Source organism: Balaenoptera borealis, assembly GCF_965194805.1.
Source record: "Balaenoptera borealis genome assembly, chromosome: X".
NCBI lineage: Eukaryota > Metazoa > Chordata > Mammalia > Artiodactyla > Balaenopteridae > Balaenoptera > Balaenoptera borealis.
In genome coordinates this window covers 1,602,300-1,619,198 of record NC_138881.1, presented here as the reverse complement: position 1 = coordinate 1,619,198, position 16,899 = coordinate 1,602,300, and the positions used below count along the sequence as shown (strand labels likewise).

Genomic DNA, 16,899 nt, shown 5'->3' with positions numbered 1-16,899 from the left:
GTTTCCTTATTAATTTTGTTTGGATGATCTGTTCATTGGTCTAAGTGAGGTGTTAAAGTCCCCCACAATTATTGTGTTACTGTTGATTTCCTCTTTTATAGCTGTTAGCAGTTGCCTTATGTATTGAGGTGCTCCTATGTTGGGTGCATATATATTCATAATTGTTATATCTTCTTCTTGGATTGATCCCTTGATCATTATGTAGTGTCCTTCCTTGTCTGTTGTAACATTCTTTATCTTAAAGCCTATTTTATCTGATATGAGTATAGCTACTCCAGCTTTCTTTTGATTTCCATTTGCATGGAATATCTTTTTCCATCCCCTCACTTTCAGTCTGTATGTGTCCCTAGGTCTGAAATGGGTCTTTTGTAGACAGCATATATATGGGTCTTGGTTTTGTACCCATTCAGTGAGCCTGTTTCTTTTGGCTGGAGTATTTAATCCATTCACTTTTAAGGTAATTATCGATATGTATGTTCCTATGACCATTTTCTTAATTCTTTTGGGTTTGTTTTTGTAGGTCCTTTTCTTCTCTTGTGTTTCCCACTTAGAGAAGTTCCTTTAGTATTTGTTGTAGAGCTGGTTAGGTGGTGCTGAATTCTCTTAGCTTTTGCTTGTCTGTAAAGCTTTTGATTTCTCCATCAAATCTGAATGAGATCCTTGCTGGGTAGAGTAATCTTGGTTGTAGCTTCTTCCCTTTCATCACTTTAAATATATCCTGCCACTCCCTTCTAGCTTGTAGAGTTTCTGCTGAGAAATCAGCTGTTAACCTTATAGGGATTCCCTCATATGTTATTTTTCCCTTGCTGCTTTTAATATTTTTTCTTTGTATTTAATTTTTGATAGTTTGATTAATATGTGTCTTGGCCTGTTTCTCCTTGGATGTATCCTGAATGGGACTCTCTGTGCTTCCGGGACTTGATTAACTATATATGTTTTGGTTTTTTGGCTGCGAGGCATGTGGGATCTCAGCTCCCTGAGCAGGTATCGAACCCACACCCCCCTGTGCTTAAAGGTGAAGTCTTAACCACTGGACCAGCAGGGAAGTCCCCTGGGAGCAGTGGTTTTTGGTGGTGGGTCTCAGCTGGCCTGTGAGATGGGGCCGAGGGTGGACAGCCCTCACCTCCGTGCCCCTCACATCTCTCTCCCTTGCTGATGGGCATCTCTGCCCGCATCCAGCAGGGGCACCCACGGTGAGCTCTGTGGGGCACAGAGCAGGGATGGAGTGCAGGCCATCAGAACACCTGCCGTGCTCCCCCCTCTACTCGCCCATTTAATGGGTCATCTGTTGCTTCCCTGATCAGAGAAATGAGAATCTGCTCATGTAAGTTACTCTGCAATCCACTCGGCTTTCCGTACATATTTTATTTTTTATTGGAGTATAGTTCATTTACAATGTTGTTAGTTTCAGGTATACAGCATAGTGATTCGGTTATCCGTGTACCTATTCTTTTCCCATTTAGGTTATTACAAAATATTGAGTTCTCTGTGCTACACAGTAGGTCCTCGTTTTTCTCTATTTTATATATAGTAGTGTGTGTATGTTAATCCCAAACTCCTAATTTATCCTTCCCCCACCTTTCCCCTTTGGTAACCATGAATTTGTTTTCTGTGTCTGTGAGTCTGTTTCTGCTTTGTAAATAAGTTCATGTGTATTATTTTTTAGATTCCACATATAAGTAATATCAGATGGTATTTGTCTGACTTACTTCGTTTAGTATGATCATCTCTAGGTCCATCCATGTTGCTGCCAATGGCATTATTTCATTCTTTTTATGGCTGAGTAATATTCCATTGTATACATGTACCACATCTTCTTTATCCATTCATCTGCTGATGGACAGGTTGCTACCATGTCCTGGGTATTGTAAATAGAGCTGCAATGAACATTTTGGTACATGACTCTTTTTGAATTATGGTTTTCTCAGGGTATATGCCCAGTAGTGGGATTGCTGGGTCATATGGTAGTTCTATTTTTAGTTTTTTTAAGGACCCGCCATACTGTTCTCCATAGTGGCTGCACCAACTTACATTGCCACCAGTGGTGCAGGAGGGTTCCCTTTCCTTCACACCCTCCCCAGCATATATTATTTGTAGACTTTTTGATGATGGCCATTCTGACCTGTGTGAGGTGATACCTCACTGTACTTTTGATGTGCATTTCTCTAATAATTAGAGATGTTGAGCACCTTTTCATGTGCCTGTTTGCCATCTGTATGTCTTCTTTGAAGAAATGTCTATTTAGGTCTTCTGCCCATTTTTCGATTGGGTTGTTTGGTTTTTTGTTGTTGTTGAGTTGTATGAGCTGTTTGTAGATTTTGGAAATTAAGCCTTTGTCGGTTGCATTGCTTGCAAATATTTTCTCCCAGTCTGTAGATTGTCTGTTCATGGTTTCCTTTGCTGTGCAAAAGCTTGTAAAGTTTGATTAGGTCCCATTTGTTTATTTTTGCTTTTATTTCTATTGCCTTTGGTATGATTTGTGACAGAGAATGTTTTGCCTATGTTCTCTTCTGGGAGTTTTATGGTGCCATGTATTATGTTTAAGTCTTTAATCCATTTTGAGTTTATTTTTGTGTATGGTGTGGGGGTGTGTTCTAACTTCACTAATTTACATGCATGTCTCCAACTTCCCCAGCACCACTTGCTGAAGAGACTTTTTCCCATTGTGTATTCTTGCGTGCTTTGTCAAATATTAATTGACCGTAGGTGTGTGGGTTTATTTCTGGCCTCTGTTATTTAAAGATACAGTAAAACAGCATAAGAACTGAGGAAGATTGGGAGAATCCACCTACAAGTCCAGAGCTGAGTGAGAGCACCGAACAGCATAAGGCATCAGTGTTGAGACACCCACAGTGGATTATGCAGCTGTGGTCAGCTGAATAATGTCCCCGAAGATGTCCATGTTCTAATCCCCGAACGTTGTGAATATGTGAACTTACGTAGCAAAAGGGAGTTGGCAGATGTGGTCCAGTTAAGGACCTTGAGATGCACAGGTGACCTGGATTTTACAGGTGGTCCAGTGTCATCACATGGGTCCCTGTAAAGAGGACGTCAGAGGAGTATTTGATTACAAGATGCTGAGCTGCTTGTTTTGATGATCAAGGAAGGGGCCACAAGCTCAGGATGGCAGACGCCTCCAGAAGCTGGAAAAGGCAGGAAATAGATTCTCCCCTGGAGCCTCCAGAAGAAACCAGCCCTGCAGATCCCTTGATTTTAGGGCTTTGGGCTTTAAAACTATAAGACGGCACATTTTTGTTCTTTTAAGCTACCAAGTCCTTGGTACTTTCTTAGAGTAGCCACAAGAAACTCAGACAGAATCCAGGGATGTTAAGCAGGGGGACAGCTGACACTTTCAGGGAAACAACGACTTATGAAGATTTGATGACTAGGACAGATGAGAAGTAACACAGGGAGAAAGATGTGTTTTTCAACCTGTTGATTTGCAGGACTGAGCATCTCCCTAAGAGACCGCAAACTCCGGCAAAGGAGCACTCAAGTGTCTTCGGCTCGCCTTCCAAAGGGGAGCAGTATCTCTACCTGCTGCCCCATCTGGCTCGACCCGTGAGCAGCAGCTGGAGGAGGGTTGCTGCGTCAGGTGTGACCCCACGCCTCTGCAGAGTTCCCCTCTCGTTGCCAACATCCCGGCATGCAGAACACAGTGCAGGGGATTCGGATGCACCGTGGCTTACATTCCGGGGACACGGTAAGGAGCTTGTTAATCAATTACCGTCTAATTCTGATGGATCCAGAGCCGCTCCCCCTTCCCTCCGAAGCAGACGCTGGAGCTGAAATGGTTTGTGTACCTACGTAGACAATGTGGTTTTACTTCATCTCAGTAGATACAGTGGCAGCTCCTTTTCCCTCCTTGTCCTCTGTGTGGGCTGCTGAACGGCCTCTTTTTTCATCACCTCTGGGTCTTCTTCAGCCAGGCTCTCCATGAATAACGCCTGAAAAAGAATGCACGGCCAAGGAGCACTGCACCGAGGTCAAGGCGGCCAAGGCTGAATCGCTGGTTTGTCTGCAGGGGTTCTGCATTGCAATTGCAATCGAACTTCAAAGCCCCGGCGGGCGGTTCCTGCAGCAGGAATGCAATCGCCACGTCCAACCTTCAGATCTCGGGTTGCAGAAGAGGTAGCCCACCCTCAAGCCTTTGCAGCCCAAGAGAAAGATGTTTTCCACTGCGGGGCTGGTAAGCTGTGCCTGTGAGCGCCACGCTCCACCCCCCCTCTGTGCACCCTTATGCAAAGCACTAGCCTCTTCACTTTCTCTGCAAGATGGGAGGCTTGTGAGCTAAATTATGTGCCCCTACAGCCCATATGTTGAAGCCCTGACTCCCAGGACCTCAGAATGGGGCTGTATTCAGAGATAAGGTCTTTAAAGAAGTGATGAAGGTACAATGAGGTCACTAGGGTGGGCCCTGATCCCATAGGGCTGGGGTCCTTATAAGAAGAGGAGATCAGGACACAGACACACACAGAGGGACGACCCTGGGAGGACACAGGGAGGAGAGAGAGGCCTCAGGAGGAACCAGCCCTGCCCACACCTGGATCTCAGATTCCAGGACGGGGAGAGATACATGTCTGTTATCTAAGCCACCAAGTCTGGAGTATTTTGTTACAGCAGCCCAAGTAAACTCAACACCAAGTTGAGTTATAACAAGCATTTATATCTATCTACCAAAGTTTATATATAATAGACACCCAAGTATTCACAAGTATGTGAGTGTATACCAACTGTATATATAAAATATATCCTAAGTGGTGAGAATCATAACAAAACATGTTCAGATGCATATGTTTTGTTAACTGCCAACTGTATTTTCATTTAAACAATGGGAGGGTATAAAGAAATCTTTAGTTTTTGAACGTGGGTAAATAGAAGGCAAGATGTTGTTTTCTGGATTCTACAGAACTCAGGCACTGTGTGTGTACATGGGAGTCCCTCTGTGCGTGTTTGCATGTGTCTGAGTCTGTACATGTATGTGTCTTTATGGGTTTCCGTCTGAATCTCGTCTGTGTGCGTGCAGGTGTGTCTCTATGTGTGGGTGCCTGTGTACGATAGTGGCATGTGCACCCAGTTTTGGGAGGTTGCCTGGAAGGTGGTTAGTGATGGAGATGGGACCTGTGACGCAACTGGCAGCTCAGAAAGTTAATCCAGATTTGTGTCATTGTCACCGACATAGTGAGGATCTGCCGGTTCCTGTATCCTGAATCTCCAGGAGAGGAGCAGACCGCTTCCCAGGGGAATCTGAGTCAGCTAAGTAAATGCTGCAGCCGTTTGATGGAGACATCAAGTGATTTCTATTGGGGAACCTCTGAAAAATAGTGTAAAGCCATTACCTTCTTTGAACAGACCATCTGTCTCCTGGTATCACTGAAAAACAGCCATCACAGCCAAGCCTGGTCAGTTGCTAATCAAGGACATGAGTTAATAAGGCAAAATAATTAGATGATTAGTGTCATGACCTACCTGTTAAGTGCCCATCTTATTATATTCTAATGCCTATAATCACCGTCTCAAATGTTCGGGGGTAGAAAAATCCAGCAATGACACTGTCTGATATGGATTCTCTGATATTTTCTTGAAAGAACCAAGGGACTCGAACACAGGAAGCAGTGCCACTCGAGGATGTCAGGGCAGCGCCGACAGCCTTTAATACGTCAAGGATTCAGCAGTGTCCATCACAAACCTTTCCTTCTCTCTGATTGCCTGAGATTTTTGTCACGAGATGTCTGGGATCCTGATGAGTCACTAGGGACGTGAAATCGTAACTAGAAGAAACGCCACCAAGGAAACAATGTGTCACAGGTCAGCGTATGTGGTCCACCCTTCCTGACAACATCTCACAACCACAGAACGGACGGGACGCCTGTGTTATCCCGACGTAAATATGGACCCCAGGAGAAACCAGCTCTTTGGACCCACGGTAACTGTTCCTGGGAGGGCATTATTGGGGGTGGATTTCCCAAGATGCTGCTTACGAGTCATTCCTTGGAAAACCCGAGATTGTAGAGAACACTGATGCAGATCACAGGATGGGGATGACCTAAAAATGGACCCCAGGGGAAAAACAGTTAAGTGGGGTTATTATGGCTCTACCGGTCCGACCAAATAAGGGATGGTGGATTTATGATCAGATTCTGAATTCTAGAACAGGAAGGGATCTGGAATGAACAGAAGTGCAGACGCCCGGGGCTCAGCAATGTGCAGGTTTGTCACGACTGTTTCTGGACCCAGAGGGAACCGGGTAAGGATGGCAAGACTCATCAGGGCTGTCCCCACAGGATGTAAGGTCTACTTAGCAACTGGCCCCTCCCTCCCTGGGGCCATGTGTCATTACTCAGCCCGTGGGGGTCAGGGTAGTTCAGAGGGTACTTGCTGAGGTTGCAGACCTGGAGATCCAGGATTTGGGGGAAGTTGGTGCCGAGAAGTGTCCCTTACCTTTTCTTCTCTTTTCCACGAGGAAGCTCAGCTCATCCGCGGGTGTGGAAAGCTGAGAATGAGCTTCAGACCTGCAGGCTGGCTCAGTGTCCGTGAGGATGGATGCCCCCCTCACCAAGCACCGCAGGGAGGCACAGGGTCATCAGGGAAGGGCTTCGAGAAGCACGAAAAGCCGCGTGGACGGACCCCCGGGGATGGACATGATGACGAAGGTGATGTACTGTCTGTCCACGGAGCATCTCCCGTTTCCTATCACAGGGTCCTACAAGCGCCTTTTCATTTCCTCCTGTCCTTAGGGTGTGTTTCTTAATACGGATGAGCGTTTGAAATTAGGTTGTGATGTTTGTCTGATTTTGGTGCCCCCTCCCCTTGAAGGTGGGCTCTGTGGAGCAGAGGTGGGATCTAACTCACTGTGACACGACAGCGTCCAGCCGGTCTCCAGCGATGGGGTCCTGAGGAGGAGTCTTAAGGAAAGTGATACGTGGCCTTCAACGTCTTTAGTCTGAAGGGAAGCAGCCTCGAAGAAAGTAATATTCATGTCCGCACTACGCTGTATTATATGTGTGTGTATCTAATAAATAACTATTATAAATATGGCAATATGATACACATACAATATGATTTATAATATACAACACGCATATAGAATGTAAAATGTATAACATTTTACAGCATGACAGTTAACACATAAGGTATAATTTTTAAGTTGTAATGCATAGTATGTATTATATATTGTGTACACATATTATAAATTATGAGTATAATTGCATATATTATACATTATATATGAGTATATCTTAATACATAATAGGTGTATGTATAATGTATAAATATATGTATTTATACTTATATATTGGTATATATTAATATATGTGTATATATGAATATAATGTATAGACATATACAACAGAATATATTATACATTCTAACAAATGATTGACATGTAATTGTATATAATATATAACAGTATATAATTAGTATAATGTAAAATCATAATGTAAAATATAACATGTATATGAAGTATACTATATACAATTTAATGTACTAAAAATTACATAGTATAAACTTAAATACTAGACACTATATATGTATATTATATACAAAAAATAGTATATAATATATACTGTTATATACTAGTACATGGTAATATATATATATATACAACATAGTAGTATATATTAATACTAGTATATATTACTATCTGTATAAAGTATATTGTAGTATAGTAATATATACTAGTATATACTATATACTAGTATTAATAATCTATATTGTGTATTATGTGTTCACTGTACATAATCTATATTATGTTTATTATATATTAGATATAATATACATAATATAGCAATATAATAACCGTATAACGTATATCATACACGATTTAAGGGACGTCCTGTTGTTGGCTACCTCGCTTGCTTCCGTTGTTTTGAACTTTCCGTTGCACCTGGATGCACACCCTGACTCACTTCCCTGGGGCAGTGTGGGTCCCTTTCCTACCACCACCTCCCCACCTGCTCCGTGGCCCCCGCTCTGGGCACAGAACCACCCCCCACCCCCGGCATCACCCCGCCACCTGGTTCCCCGCAGTCGCCTCTGCCCTCCTCACTCCAGCGTCCCCACCTCCTTGCCTGTCCCCGGGCAGGACATCCTCCAAGTCCCACCTGTGCTGCACCATCCCAGCCTCTGCAATAGCCGAGCTCCTTCTCCTTCAACCACCAGCCTCGCCCTGGATGTCCAGAGCTCCACAGTAACCTCTTCACTTGCCTATGAAAGAAGTAGTTCTAAAACTGTCAGCTGCTCCTTCCTTTCTCCTGCCTCTGGACCCTCGTCCTCCCCTGACCCTGCAAGAAGATGGTCCCTGAGGTCTGACCCTGGCGTCCTCTCCCTGATCAGCGTGATGGGGCCAATGGATTCTGCCATCTCTCACCTTTATGGAAGCTCCAAAACCTGTCGCTCCCTCCAAAGTGAAGTAAGTCAGATGGAGAAAGACAAACACTGTAGGGTCTCACTTATCTGTGGAATCTAAAAAATACAACAAGGTAGTGAATATAACAAAAAAGAAGCAGACTCCCAGATCTAGAGAACAAGCGAGTGGTTCCCAGTGGGGAGAGGGGAGGGGGAGGGGGGCATTATAGGGGGAGCAGAGCAAGAGGTACAAACTACTAGGTAAAAAATAAGCTACAAGGATATATTGTACAGCACAGGGAACAGAGCCACTGTTTCATAATAACTATAAAGTATAACCTATAAAAATTGTGAATCACTGTACTGTGTATCTGTAACTTACATAAAACTGTACAGCAGCTACACTACAATAAGCAGCTACACTTCAATGTGTGCTTTTGCTGTTTACACCAGCCAATACACTTCAATAAACAATTTTTTTTTAATCTGTAGGTCCCTCCAGTAAACCTCTTCCTTCCTGAACTTGGCCCGTCACTAACAAAGTTCCCTCCCCCATCAAACATCACATCTGCTAAGCTACCTGAAATCCAGACGTTGGGAATTGATTTCTGTGGCTGAGGAAGTGGGTCTCACACCTTTGTCTCACCCTAACACAAGCCAGGGTGAGCGGCCTTTCTGGGGTACACTTCCATGGGGTTACCCGGATCTTCAGGGAACTGCAATTTCCTGCATAAATTGTTCTCCTTTTTCCCAGTGTGCTACTTAGAAAAAGGACAATAAATAATAAAATAATTCACGTAAATATTCGAAAGCTAGTGATGTGTTAAGAAAAATAGGAAAACCTAATGAAAAAGGAAAATTTGTTTTTAAGAAAGAGGGCTATTAAAGCAGCAAGCAGAACAATGGTTGCCAGGGGCTGGCAATGGAGGAACAAAATTGGCAACAGAATGACAAGAGAATGTGGAAATGTACACAACTCGCTGGCGGTGCTGATTCCACAACCGTGCACAGGGCTCAGAACTCACCCAACCCTCCACCTGAAAGGGCTGCTTTTACTGAAAAAAATTACGTCTCAGTAAACTTGAATTGAAAACAAAAGGAGCCTAATCATTTTCATTCCTTTCCTGCATTAGCAGCACTAAGTCCAGTGAGTCAGATGGGTGAAGACAAGCACAGCAATTCTTTCATTTTTACGTAAAAAATGTGTGCTTTTGCTGTTTGCAATAGCCAAGACATGGAAGCAACCTAAATATCCACCAAGAGAGGAATGGATAAAGAATATGTGGTACATATATACAATAGAATATTACTCTGCCATAAAAAATAATGAAATAATGCCATTTGCAGCAACAAGGATGGACCTAGAAATGATCATACTAAGTGAAGCAAGTCAGACAGAGAAAGACAAATATCATATGATATCACTTATATGTGGAATCTAAAAAATAATACAAATGAATCTATGTACAAAACAGAAATAGACTCACAGACATAGAAAACACTCTTATGGTTACCAAAGGGAAAAGGGGGGGAGGGATAAATTAGGAGTTAGGATTGACATATACACACTACTATATATAAAACAGATAAACAACAAGGTCCTACTGTATATAGCACAGGGAACTCTACTCAGCACTCTGTAACAACCTATATGGGAAAAGAATTTGAAAAAGAATAGATACATGAGGGACTTCCCTGGTGGCGCAGTGGATAAGAATGTGTCTGCCAATGCAGGGGACACGGGTTCGAGCCCTGGTCCGGGAAGATCCCACATGCCGCAGAGCAACTAAGTGTGTGCGCCACAACTACTGAGCCTGCACTCTAGAGCCTGCGAGCCACAACTACTGAGCCCACGTGCCGCAACTACTGAAGCCCGTGCGCCACAACTACTGAAGCCCGCGTGCCTAGAGCCCGTGCTCTGCAATGAAGAGCAGCCCCGCTCGTGGCAACTAGAGAAAGCCCGCGCATAGCAACAAGGACCCAACACAGCCAAAAATAAATTAAATCTTAAAAAAAAAAGGAATAGATACATGAATATGTATAACTGAATCACTTTGCTGTACACCTGAAACTAACACAACACTGTAAATCAACTATACTACAGTATAAAATATATTTTTTTAAAACTGTAATTTTCATGTAAAAAAAAGTGTGCTTTTAAGGCACTGTCCAAATGAACAACTCTTTCCTTGAGGATTTTGTTTGCATTCACGCTTTCTTTCGAGACAGTATCTGGGGGTGGGGTCCTCTGTCATCCTACCTGTGGCCATGCTCACGATGATACTGCTGTACAGGAAAAATGGGTAAAAACACACCCCTTATCTTTCATCATCTGTTTTGGCCTCGTTGCCTATTAAAAAGACCCTTAGATAAAATGAAAAAAAGAAAGCATTAAGGTATGGAATTGCACCACTACCAATGTGTTCCCACCATCCGGGCGGGCATCCAGCAGAGGCAGGTGGCGGGTGATGTAAAGCAGAGGCAGGTGGCGGGCGATGTAAAGCAGAGGCAGGTGGCGGGCGATGTAAAGCAGAGGCAGGTGGTGGGCGATGTAAAGCAGAGGCAGGTGGTGGGCGATGTAAAGCAGAGGCAGGTGGTGGGCGATGTAAAGCAGAGGCAGGTGGTGGGCGATGTAAAGCAGAGGCAGGTGGTGGGTGATGTAAAGCAGAGGCAGGTGGTGGGTGATGTAAAGCAGAGTCCTGCCCGCCAGCCGTGAGCACTCTCGACACGGCCACTGGGGTCCAGCCGATGGCCGTGACAGGTGGGGCAGCCCTGTGGGAAGGGCAGGCGCACACCGAGGGGGCCGCCAGCAGCGTCCGGATCCCACAGGTGCCTGAGAAGCAGCATGCCTGTCACCACATCTGGAATCTGCAGGCACAGTTTCTAAAGGAAAACCTGTACAACTGAACCACAGGTGAGGACACACATCCAAATGGAATCCCCTGGGAATCCCAAGGAGACGGAGTGGCACAGCCGGACCCACAGAGGACCCTCCCACCGCCCTGAAAACTACCTTCCACAGCTTTAGTTTTAAATCGGTGACTCACCCCTGAGTGCCCCTGGCTGTGCGGTTGTGCCTGGCTGAGAGCTGACTTGACTTTTACCCCATGCCATATTCCCTAGGAGTCCTTCTGGAGACCCTGTTACAGACTGTTTACAACAGCTGAGATGTGGAAGCAACCTAAGTGCCTATCAACAGAGGAATGGATAAAGAAGATGTGGTACCTATACACACAGTGGAATATTACTCAGCCATGAAAAAGAATGAAATCATGCCATTGGCAGCAACATGGGTGGACCCAGAGATGATCATACTCAGTGAAGTAAGTCAGACAGAGAAAGACAAATACCATATGATATCACTTATATGTGGAATCTAAAAAAAAAAAAAAAGATACAAATGAACGTATGTACAAAACAGAAACAGACTCACAGACATAGAGATCAGCCAAGTGGGAGGGGGGTGAGGGAGGGAAGAATTGGGAGTGTGGTGTTAGCAGATGCAAACTAGTTTATATAGGATAGATACACAACAAGGTCCTACTGTACAGCACAGAAAACTCTACTCAATATACTGTAATAAACTATACTGGAAAAGAAAACAAAGACCCCACCATTCTTCCCTGACCTATAGACAGTGTACTGGCAGGTCTCTTCCTCACCCACCTCTGTGCCCTCTCTCCCTGGCTCACTCCATTCCACTGTCCTTCCTGCTCCTCCAATTCACCATGAACTGTTCATCCTCAGGGTCTGCACCCTTGTGGTCCCCTCCTCTGGGAATTTTTCCCCCTAGACATCCCCATGGCTTCCCCTCTTCCCTCCTTCACATTTGCCAGAAGTCACCTTCACAGGCAGACTGATTCTGACCACGTTCATGGCCACCTGCAGTCTCCCTTCCAGCACTGCCCATCCTCTTTGCGGATTTATTCTTCTCCATTCTGCTTGTTACCTTTCTGATACTATAAGGGTTACTTTTACCTTATAGGCTCTTTGAGTTGATGCTTTTGTCTGTCTTGATCACTGCTGTTTCCCAGCACCTAGAAGCCTGCCAGCGTCATGGTCTCTTCTTGCTTGAAATCTTGAACTAAAATAAGGATTGAGGAAACACCCAGTACACACGTCCGTGCTGCAAACAGTTGAGTGATAAAGACAGAAAAATACAGATAAGACTGTTTTGCTGATGTGCTCAGGAAAGTCCATTAGACCTGTTTTGGCACCATTGTGTCTGTGATCAAGTGACTGAAAGTGCCGTGGGACTCTGGGACAAATGTGGAAGAACTCCGGTGACAGGAGGCTGCTTATGTGAACACAGAAGACACGTAGAAGGTAAAATTGGAGAGAAGATTGGGAAGCGGGTCATATAAAACCTTGGAGGCTGTGCTGAAGACTTAGATTATATTCGACCTGCAATATTATATCCTGGGATAGTCTACCTATATAACAGAACACACACAAATGACCTATTTTCATTTATATTCTTATAAGATACTCTGGCTTTTATGAGAGCAGTGGACAAAGAGAGACACTGTATTAGTTTCCTAGGGCTGTCGTAATAGACGACCACAGAATGGGCGGCTTCAACAACAGAAATGTATTTTCTCACGGTCCTGGAGCCTGGAAGTCTAGGATTCAGGAGCCAGCAGGGTTGGCTGCTGGTGAGATTTCTCTGCCTGGCTTGTAGACGGCTGTCTTCTTGCTGTGTCCTCCCGTGGAGGGGAGAGAGAGGGAGAGAGGGAGAGAGAGAGGGAGGGAGGGAGGGAGAGAGGGAGAGAGGGAGAGAGAGAGAGAGGGAGGGAGGGAGGAAGGGAGGAAGGGAGGGAGAGAGGGAGGGAGGGAGAGAGGGAGAGAGGGAGGGAGGGTGGGAGGGAGAGAGGGAGAGAGGGTGGGAGGGGGAGAGGGAGGGAGGGAGGGAGGGTGGGAGGGGGAGAGGGAGGGAGGGAGGGAGGGTGGGAGGGGGAGAGGGAGGGAGGGAGGGTGGGAGGGGGAGAGGGAGGGAGGGTGGGAGGGAGAGAGGGAGAGAGGGTGGGAGGGGGAGAGGGAGGGAGGGAGGGAGGGAGAGAGGGAGAGAGGGAGGGAGGGTGGGAGGGAGAGAGGGAGAGAGGGTGGGAGGGGGAGAGGGAGGGAGGGAGGGAGGGTGGGAGGGGGAGAGGGAGGGAGGGAGGGAGGGTGGGAGGGGGAGAGGGAGGGAGGGAGGGAGGGTGGGAGGGGGAGAGGGAGGGAGGGAGGGAGGGTGGGAGGGGGAGAGGGAGGGAGGGAGGGAGGGTGGGAGGGGGAGAGGGAGGGAGGGTGGGAGGGGGAGAGGGAGGGAGGGAGAGAGGGGGAGAGGGAGGGAGGGAGGGAGGGTGAGAGGGAGAGAGGGAGGGAGGGAGGGAGAGAGGGAGGGAGGGAGGGAGGGTGAGAGGGAGAGAGGGAGGGAGGGAGAGAGGGAGGGAGGGAGGGAGGGTGGGAAGGAGAGAGGGAGAGAGGGAGGGAGAGAGGGAGGGAGGGAGGGAGGAAGGGAGAGGGAGCGCGAGAGAGAGAGAGCACGAGAGAGAGAACGTGAGAGAGAGAGCGCTCTGGTGTGTCCCCCTCCCATGGGACGGGAGTTCTATGGGATCAAGGCTCTGCCATTATGACCTCATTTAACCATCATTACTTCCCTAAAAGCCCCATCTCCAAATACAGTCTCATTGGGGGTTAGGGCTTCAACGTATACATTTGAGGGGGACACAGTGGAGTCTGTAACACACAACTGGAAACAAGGAGACCCATCTAGGGGCATCACTGAGAGAGCATGGTGGAGGTGAAGACAGTGAGAATTAGACTTGAGGCATCTGATAACCACAGAGCCAATGGGATTTGCTGGTAGATCAGAAGTGAAGGGCAAGAGAAATAAAGATGAGGACTCCATGATTTGGGATGGAGGTACTCAATTTCTAGAAAATGAGCAGTAGACGTGTATGCTTCCTGCAAGTTTATCTTAGACAGATTCCATGAATTTAGAGTGATGGCTTCCTGATCTCAGGGGCAACGGACTCGATAACAGAATGTCTGTTATCTCTGGTCACCACTGCTCTGGGTTACTGAAACTGAGCAAGACCCTGTGGGGTTCCTGGGCATGGAAGCCTTTCTGTCCCCCATTTCTTGTTTGTAGGAAACAGACTTCAGCCTCCTGGACCTTCTCGGACTCCCAAAGGGCAGATGCAAACAGTTGCCAATGAGGGAAGGAGGGGCTGCAGAGACAAGGGGGGAGCATTCGAGACACAATAGTGCAGCCTCGGGGCAGGTCCTGGTTCCCCCTCGAGTGATACCCATGACAACATCTTTGAGCTCTTCACAGCACTAAAACCCCCCAACAAACGGAAGCTGTCATCATTCTTCATTCCAGAGAAGACCCCCTGAGGCCAGATTAAAGGGACCAGAGAAGCTCATCAAGAGATTACCTGAGGGACTTCCCTGGTGGTCCAGTGGTGAAGACTCCACGCTCCCAATGCAGGGGGCCCGGGTTTGACCCCTGGTCAGGGAACTAGATCCCACGTGCTGTTACTAAAAATTCCGCAGGCCGCAACTGAAGATCCTGCGTGCCGCAACAAAGATCCCGTGCACTGAAACTAAGTCCTGGTGCAGCCAAATAAATATTTAAAAAAAATAAGAGAGAGAGAGATTACCTGAGACCAGATGAAAGGAGCGCAGGCCCTGCATACACCCTGATCCTTATCAGCAACTCCACCCTTGACCCATTGCTACAAAACTCCTCACTACCCCCCCTCGAGGTTGGGACGCACAGTTTTGAGGGCACGCATCCACTGTGTCCCCCTTTGCCTGGCAAAGCAATAAAGCTATTCTTTTCTACTTCACCCAGAACTGTCTCCAAGATTTGCTTCGGCACCAGAGCACAGAGGCTGAGTTTTTGGCATCATTACTGCTTTTACGTAAGCTCTTCCGGCTCACGTTTCTTCCATTCCTGTCCTAAAATTCCCATTCTTAAGCTTTCCATTTCCCTTTGCTAACGTCAATCAGGAACTATGAGGTTATGACTCCTGGCGAAATCAAGTCCCCCAGTACTGAGTTCCCCTGCCGAGTTTAAGATTAACCTCTCCATCCAAAACTTTATTGCCTTTCTTGTCCCGTCCATTTCCCCTAAGGTGTGAGGAATATCCAAGAAAAGGGGGGACTGAAAATGAGCAGGACTCTTTGAGGAATCTCCCGGGTACAATCACCACTCTGTGTCCCCAGTTTCTTGTTTGTAGAAAAAGGCTTTCGTGTCCTAGGCCTTCCCCATGTTCCAAAGAGCAGACTCAAGCAGTTAACGCTTAGAATTATAGAGTCACACCTCTCCTAGTTCCTCCTGAAAGGACAGAGATAACAATCTGACCCATATCTCTGAGTTGTTCTGCAGAAACCAAGACCCCCGCCCGGGTGGAGGATGGTGACCACATGCTGACCACAAGCACTAGATCCCAGGCTGGTTGGAACCAGAAAGCTGATGATTGAGATTCCCCGAAACATCACCCTGTTACCTCACCACCAACCAATCAGAAGAAGGTCCAGAGCTGATCAGGCATCCTAGGACCCTCTCCCCAACACTGTCTTTAAAAACCCTTCCCTGAAAGCCATCGGGGAGCTCAGGTCCTTTGAGCATGAGCTGCCCATTCTCCTTGCTTGGCACCTGCAATAAACGCTGTACTTTCTCTCTTTTCACCCGGGGTCAGGAGATTGGCTTTACTGCACATCTGGACCCGAGTGGACCCAAGTATGGTTTGGTAACACTGGCACCCCAATGTTCTTCTATTTAAGATTCAGGGCTGTCGTTTGATGAGATAATCTATGTGTTCAGAATTTAGGAAGTAGTTAAAGTTGTTGCTATGCCCTAGTTGTTGTACAGCCCTTTGGACCTTGTTTAATCTGTCATGAGCTATTGAAAAACAGAATTATGTCATGGTTTGTCTCTATCCAATGAATACACCAAAAATGAAAAGGTAGACACAGGCAGAATTAGAACATAAGCAGAACAGGAATTTTTGTCGTGGATGCCCTAGAATAGTCAGCATTTCCATTAATGCTGGGATATTCTACCTATATAACAGAACATAAGGGTTTATGTCCATGTATAACTTTACTTATTCACCACTTTCATGAGACACTTACCGGACATACATGAGCGTCACAATCTTCATCCAAGACGATTCAGGGTACTTTATGGATTTACAGGTTTCAAAATATTTTCACATAGACCATGTCATTTCATTCCCTCGCACACACATGCACACACTACAGATTAGCAATGTAACCTATTTTGAAAAAAAAAAAAGACTAACTCATTGAAAATATAAATATGCATACATAACTATTAAATTGAGATAAACTGTTTACACAAGGAATATTTAATTTTCACTTTAGAAAACATAGATACAGATAGATGTAGCAGATTGTGATGATTAACATAAAAGGAAGGTATAGGTATAAATATTATATAGGTAGATAGTCACCAGTATCTCTCAAGTAAAACTTTTGCTTTTATATATAGGATGCATAAACAACAGGATCCTACTGTATAGCACAGAGAACTATATT

At 45.8% G+C, this 16,899-nt stretch overlaps 2 long non-coding RNA genes across 3 annotated transcripts; one reads left to right on the top strand and one right to left on the bottom strand.

The window, feature by feature from the left end:
• The first annotated feature begins 239 nt into the window (after nt 1–239).
• On the top strand, nt 240–11,303 carry LOC309619967. Its single transcript, XR_014239304.1, has 5 exons — nt 240–4,189; nt 5,183–6,968; nt 8,161–8,410; nt 8,839–9,008; nt 11,176–11,303. It is a non-coding gene; the product is annotated as an uncharacterized lncRNA (long non-coding RNA).
• On the bottom strand, nt 6,871–12,428 carry LOC309619966. Of its 2 annotated transcripts, XR_014239302.1 has the most exons (5): nt 12,325–12,428; nt 10,214–10,710; nt 8,927–10,154; nt 8,103–8,463; nt 6,928–7,012 (listed from the first exon to the last, which is right to left on the bottom strand). It is a non-coding gene; the product is annotated as an uncharacterized lncRNA (long non-coding RNA). The 2 variants fall into 2 exon arrangements; XR_014239303.1 differs by lacking the exon at nt 12,325–12,428 and having other exon boundaries at nt 6,871–6,958; nt 10,214–10,865.
• Nucleotides 12,429–16,899: the final 4,471 nt, after the last annotated feature.